The sequence below is a fragment of the Mya arenaria genome, chromosome 10 (assembly GCF_026914265.1).
Source record: "Mya arenaria isolate MELC-2E11 chromosome 10, ASM2691426v1".
Classification (NCBI taxonomy): Eukaryota; Metazoa; Mollusca; class Bivalvia; order Myida; family Myidae; genus Mya; species Mya arenaria.
Window position 1 is genome coordinate 3,732,221 of NC_069131.1, and position 7,550 is coordinate 3,739,770.

Here is a 7,550-nt window from a genome sequence, read left to right on the forward strand (position 1 = left end):
GGAGGCAATTTGTGCCAAAACAGTGTTAACAATAAATTGAGTGATGAACAGACAATGAATAGTAACAAAATAAAATGTATGAACTGTTCGTGTTTTATTGTGTTTATCTATAGTAATCTAGTTGGAATCACTTAAGCTTCAAGAACAACTATGCTTGCTCATAGTTATCAAACGAGTAATGGTCATATAGTCATATATATATATGTGCAAATCGCTATGCATAACTCCTCAAAGATACACAGAATGTATCGTAAAATGCTACAAAGTACGATACTTAAGCAAAATAAAACATGAAATAAAGTAAAACAATCACAGAATAATGTTACGATTTTCGGTACAAGCTATACTGAGCTGATTATTATAAGGGAAAGTGTTGTCTGTCGTATTCACTTGGATACGGTTGAACCATGTAAACAATACTCTTTGTGTGTAAAATTTGGGATATTTTCTGTGTTTGAAGGTACGACCTTGGTAGTTATAGTTTCTATAATGTGTTCGCGATTGAATCAAGCCGGGTTTATGCATATACAAGAGATATAAATGATTTTACGAGGTTTTAAACATTTCCAATTTCAGAAAATATTTCTACTTTCGATTTCGTTTTTCTGAAAATGAACAAACTTTTTTTTCCCTATTGTTTAATTTCATAAAAACGATTCATAATACATGATTAAGATAATTTTAAATTATTTTTAATGAGTGTATTTTCTTTATTTTCGTAAAAGTTTAAAAAATAAATAAATAATGCAATTCATGGAATGATATGACGTGATATGTATGACGTCATATTGCAGAGTTCTCGCTGTGCGCTGGTCGGCCATCTTGAAAAATAAATTGTGAAGGTCGTATTTTCAGCTTTCCTGCGGTAAGTATGACATGCATGCTTAAAAGTTTTATGAGAAATTGTGTCTAAATATATGATGTATCATATTACCAGCAAGTTTTGTCGATGTATCTATTGAATTCCATAAAAACTTCTGTCAAAAGAAATTGTTCCCAGTTCGTTTTAGAATGTTTCGAACATTCTCGAAGCCGATTTTAGAAACTTTAATTCTCGGCTAGATATGTTGAAAAACATAGTAAGCAGTGTTAATTCATATCTCTTGTCTTGTTTATGTCATATTTTGAATGATTTTAACTTTGTTTAGGGACCAAACTGACAGAAATAAGAAATGACAAATCATGCAAGATTGATAAATATCTTCTTCTATTTCTTTGTTTGAAAAATATGTTGAAAATTATTTTTTTTAAACCAGAGACGGCAGTTCAGATGCAGTCGTCCTGTGTGTCAGAAAGCTGGTGATCAAAATGGTTGAAGGCAGTACCCAAGAAAGTACATTTACAAGTAAGTAAAATCACTGAAAATTAATTCCATGAAATGAACTGTCATATCATAATCTCAGTGCTTAGTCTGCTTGGAATATTTTTTTATAAACTGATAATTTATCTAATAACAGACACTGTGTTTGATTTATTACATTGAACTGCTATTAGATAAATTTTCAGTTTGTGTTTGATATCTACCAATGCCATAAATGCATAATTTTGTTCCTGTTGTGAATGATAAGAAATGTTGGGAACATAATACCTTCTGCATGTGAACAGTTTTTCTGTTTCTGTTTGTATGTAGGAAGTATTTTGTTTTCAGGATTATTTCAACATTGTTGATGTGGATGAAATGTGCACTTAGCCATGCTTTTAATGGAATGAAAAAAGTAAAAAACTAACAAGCAATATGTGCAGTTTTGTTAATAAAATGTTTTGTTTCAGAGTTGTGAGGAGTAACCTAGCCTATATAACCTGAAGCTCACCCAATATGCAGTGTGTTCTGCTCTGTCAATAACAAGTAAGTAATTTCACCAAATTTCATCAGAAACAAATCTCAAATTTACAATGAACAGTAAAGTTAACTCATCTTGGTACTTTAAATACTGAAACACTGAACCAACATGATTTGATTTTGCTCTTTTAACTTATTTCACATTATGGTAGCAAAATTACAGCTATGTGTCAGATTCGTGACATTTAGCATTTGTCATACATTTCACTCATTCAGTTGTCAAACCAAATGCTAAGTGTCAAATCGATTCATGATATTTAGCATGTGTCATACATTTCACTCTATTATTTGTCAAACCGAAAGATGAATGTCTAATTATTTACACATGCTTAGCAGTTTATCATACATTTCACTTTATTATTTGTCAAACCAAAAGATGAATGTCAAATTATTTGAAGATGCTAAGCAGTTTATCATACATTTCACTCTTATTATGACAAATCGACTCACAAATTTAAGCAAACCAGGTGACGATGTACAAATAATTTAGGGTGACGAGCTTTTTGGTTACCTCGCCCAGCCCAACTGAAAGACTTAAAGTATATCTATAAGTCTTTTAGTTTGGTCGGGCGAGCGAGCCAAAATCTCGTCATCCCAAAATATTTGTACATCGTCACTTTGTGTGCTTAATTTTGAGATTCAAATAAATCGTTCTAAATTCAATGTAAAAAAAAGTTTCATAAGGGGGGTACTCAGCGTGAAAAAACTACATCGCTTAAACGCAAATGCGCTTTGGTAGGTATATAGCTAAAAAGCGAATGCGCTATGGTGAAAATCCAAAGTCAAAAATTTTGAAAAAATTGAAAAGTTGTCAAAAAAATCATAATTTTAAGCACGTTGTTAGTGTACTGCTCTGTCATTTGTAAATCAAAACTGAGAGAATGGTTAATATGTTTTGAGACTAAGCATTTACAACTCACTGCAAATATTCTTTGGTGGTCAAAGACTTAATAGAAGTTAATTAGCCAGTGTTCATATTTAGTAAATGAAAATTAGTGAGTTGAAGCTTATATTGTTAAGTTTTATTGTATATCATCTGGCAGGGAAAACAAGATCATTTAAGATTCATGTTTTTGGTGGCAAACAAATTGAACAAGTATTGTTCTTATTTTACTCATTGATGTTTTCATTTTTCAACAGAAATGTTTTGTTTTTTCAGCTCTGTATGGCTGGTCTGACCTCAGTGGAAGTTGTTCGTTTAAATGGTTTCGGGACATTGAAGTAAAACAACACGAGGTAAAATACAAAGTGCTTATTTATTTTTTAACTTGTTTATCCAGTAGTATATGATAAACAGTTTTTGAACTTGTTCATCCAGTATTATATGGTACATACAACAATAATGTAGAATATTAAATCACTGAGTTGCGGCTTCTCTGAACAAACATCTGTTCACTTTATGTCCACAGTTTTTTGAGAAACAAACAGGGCATCTGTTTTCCCAGTTTGTAGATTTTCTCGTTTTGCAGAATGTCCCACCAAGAGTGAAGGGCTGCCTGTTTGCTTCAGATTCCCAGTCCTCCTCGCTGATGATTTCTGAAGTCCTTACGCAGTCACCCCAGTCTTCAACCTCAGTTTGTACAGGTGATAATGTTTTTGAACCATAGTTCATTGTCATGTCATTGGAGTTGTTCAGCTGCTCCAGTTCTGACTGTAACTCTGTTTTGAGTACAGCAAGTCTAGCCTCAAGAATGGCAATTCTCTTAATTTTGCGATTAAGTCTCTCCATTGTACAGATCATAAATTGCTGTAGTTTTCAAGTTTTGTAATGATATTAAGTATGCGTTACATATTAAATATGCACAAAAATAATGCATTCGATCTGCATTTCACAAGTGTAAAACATCACAAATGAATGGTATTTCAATCTACTTTTTTGTCAAACCATATGACATTATTTGTTCATGACATTTAGAAATAGTCATACAATGCAAATTCTTCTAGTACACAATCGCAAATAAATAATTCTTTCAGTTGTCAAACCAAATGCTAAGTGTCAAATCGATTCATGACACTGAGCATTTATCAAACATTTCACTCTATTATTTGTCAAACCAAAAGATGAACGTCAAATTATTTACAGATGCTAAGCAGTTTATCATACATTTCACTTTATTATTTGTCAAACCAAAAGATGAATGTCAAATTATTTGAAGATGCTAAGCATCTTATCATACATTTTACTCTTTTTATGACAAATCGACTCACAAATTTAAGCAAACCAGGTGACGATGTACAAATAATTTAGGGTGACGAGCTTTTTGGTTACCTCGCCCAGCCCAACTGAAAGACTTAAAGTATATCTATAAGTCTTTTAGTTTGGTCGGGCGAGCGAGCCAAAATCTCGTCATCCCAAAATATTTGTACATCGTCACTTTGTGTGCTTAATTTTGAGATTCAAATAAATCGTTCTAAATTCAATGTAAAAAAAAGTTTCATAAGGGGGGTACTCAGTGTGAAAAAACTACATCGCTTAAACGCAAATGCGCTTTGGTAAGTATATAGCTAAAAAACGAATGCGCTATGGTGAAAATCCAAAGTCAAAAATTTTGAAAAAATTGAAAAGTTGTCAAATAAATCATAATTTTAAGCACGTTGTTAGTGTACTGCTCTGTCATTTGTAAATCAAAACTGAGAGAATGGTTAATATGTTTTGAAATTAAGCATTTATCATTTTTGTAAAAATCCAATGTTATAAATGAAACCAAAATTTACCAGAGTAAACATTAATGTGCTATTGTATGTAAGAATGTTTCGTCTTTTACACGTTTCATTTCATTTTTTCAGATGAGATGCCATACACAGGGGATCCGACAGAAGACAGCAGACAGAATTCGTCGATCTATTTGAAATGTCATTGTTTATTTGAAAAAAGATACCTATCCACACTTGTTCGTTTTAAAATATTGTTTGTATTATATGTGCTTTGTACCGTTGCTTTTTGTTTATCAGTAATTCTCCAACACTTGTATTTCGTGTTTTACATGAACATTGAAAATTTATCATACAGTAAATCATTTCAAAAAATAAAAATCAAATGGAGAAATACTGATTTATCTGTTTGCTTTTAATGTTTGTGCTGTCTTGCTTACCCCAGTAACGCGGGTCTTGTTTGCTATTGTGAGTACTGTTGTTATTTTTTTTGGCCATCCAAAGTATTGTTCACGAAAGATAACACATTTTTTTCATAAAATTGGTTACATTTTGGTCTGTCGATTTTTTTCATTGAAACCACAGTCAAACGGTTTTTCACTATATTTTTTTATGAGAAACAGCCAGACTTGGTCACGGCTGAAACCGAGGAACATTTGTGATTGAACAAAATTTTAGCAGTAATGCTGCTTGTAATTCATAAATTTATTAAGCTTTGGTCTTGTCATATTGATTACGATATTGGTTGGAACATAAATTGGTAAAATGGTAAACATTTTGATAGTGTGCACAAGAGCAAAATTTGCACTGTATTCTAAAATGTTTCATTTTTGTGAAATGCTGTTGACAAAATGATTTGTTTGCTCGTGCCAGCATGGGTCGACGAGATTCGTTTCTCACTGTCCTTTATGCGGCGGTTTAAGATGCGAACCTGTTGTTTTGTCAATGTCTATAAAGTTCAGCTTGAATGAAAATTGAAATCAAAATTGCAAGATCAAGCAATTTTTAAAAAAAAAATGTTAGAATGTAGATGCGTTGTGAAATACAAGTGAAATGTACTAGGCTCATTGCATTCTTAGTTTGGTTTCGAAGTGCAAAACTTCATTCATCACAAACATTCCTCTTGAACGACCGAACATTGATATGTGGCAATGTTTTCGTTCAGCAAAATGATTTGGCAAAAGTAATTTAAAGGCTAGCATGAGTATGGAGGTGTCGTTAGACCAGCTTAGTATTGGTGTAAGGTGGTGTACAGTGCCAATACTAGGAACCGCTCATGTTCACCATGTCACGCTACAGGCAATGAAAAATAGGGAGTGGCAACCTCTTTGTATTGCCGTGGTCCGACACTCCACACAGTCTTTACAATGAGAGGGGAAATATAGGCAATCGGATGCTTCTTCCTAAGTGTGCCTTGTCGAGTAACTGCCTTTGGCGTTGCCTTTATTTTCAAATTTGTGAACAAATAAAACTAGGTTAGGACCACATAATAGGGTTACGATGAAAATTAGGTTTCCCTTTTAATGTTTGAAGATAACAGCCACTGGCGTTATACTTCAAAAAATGGCTCGAAATACACATATCACACAAACATTCAACATTTCAACATTTTATCTGCAACATTTTTCATTTTTCAAAAAAATACTCAGATGTACAAAAATAATGCAAAACATGAACAGCAAATTCACAAATTCTGCTGTGTTGAAATTTAAAAAAATCAACCATGAGATTGTATGAAAAAGCTTCTTTTTTATTTTCAAACAATTGAGATATCACAATCATAAGCCATATGTACAAAAATAATGCAACTCTGAATTATAATTTCATGCTCTCAACAAAAAATATGCATCGAAAATTGTGAAAAATTGTGAAAAATTGTGAAAATCTAAAAGTTGACGAGGATCTCAAGATTTCAAAAAAAACGAACTATAGGCTTTATTTCACACAATACTTCATGAAAAAAAAATCAAATCTTCATAATGTTCATAATCTAGGAATTAACGAGGTATCTCAAGATTTCATAAAAAAATTATAGGCTCCATTTATTCAAAATTATAGGCTCATGCAACTCCTTCAAAAAAATAACAAATTTCAATAATGTGGACCCACGTCCATGAAACCTGAAAAATTGATAATTTACTGACACTGGCTTTCACACAAGATTTCACGAAAAAGTTAAAATCTTCATGATATCAACAATCATACATCATAAGAACTCTGAATGACAATTCTATGGTCTGAACATTCGAATATTTTGAAAATCCAGAAATTAACGTTGGATCTCAAGATTTCAAAAATCGAACTATAGGCTACATTCTTCAAAAATTATAGGCTTCATAAAACTCACTCAAACACTCAGATTTCAAAACCTTCAACATTTGTGCTCTGAAACTAGCGTTCCCACCAGTTTTCATGAGAAAAAAATTAAAATCTTCATATTGTTCAAAATCTAGAAATTAACGCGTGATCTCAAGATTTCAAAAAAAAATTATAGGCTTCATTTACCCAAAAAATTATAGGCTCATGCAAATCTTTCAAAAAATTATAGGCACATGCAAATCTCACAGATCTCACAATCATAAGCCATATGCACAAAACATGCAGCTAAGCCCATGAAACATGAAAAATTGATATCTTTCTGAGACTGGCGTTCACACAATGTCTCATGAAAAAAATCAAATCTTCATATTGTTGAAAAATTATAGGCTCATACAAATCTCTCAAAAAATTACAAATCTCACAATCATAAGCTATATGCACAAAAAACACCAAGTCCATGAAACTTGAAAAAATTGATATCTTACTGAAACTGGCGTTCACACAAGATCTCATGAAAAAAAAATCAAATCTTCATAGTGTTGAAAATTATAGGTTTCATTTATTCAAAAAATTATAGGCTCATGCAAATCTCTCAAAAAATTACAAATCTCACAATCATAAGCCATATGCACAAAAAATGCAGCTAAGTCGATGAAACATGAAAAATTGATATCTTTCTGAGGCTGGCGTTCACACAAGATTTCATGAAAAAAATCAAATCTTCAAAGTGTTCAAATTC

The 7,550-nt window shown here is 32.0% G+C and overlaps 1 long non-coding RNA gene across 2 annotated transcripts; it reads left to right on the plus strand.

Moving 5' to 3' along the window:
• Nucleotides 1-241: 241 nt before the first annotated feature.
• Nucleotides 242-4,728, plus strand: LOC128206353 (uncharacterized). Of its 2 annotated transcripts, XR_008256450.1 has the most exons (7): nucleotides 242-460; nucleotides 795-865; nucleotides 1,257-1,345; nucleotides 1,771-1,846; nucleotides 3,000-3,076; nucleotides 3,310-3,424; nucleotides 4,628-4,728. It is a non-coding gene; the product is annotated as an uncharacterized LOC128206353 (long non-coding RNA). The 2 variants fall into 2 exon arrangements; XR_008256451.1 differs by lacking the exon at nucleotides 795-865 and having other exon boundaries at nucleotides 247-460.
• The last annotated feature ends 2,822 nt before the right edge of the window (nucleotides 4,729-7,550 follow it).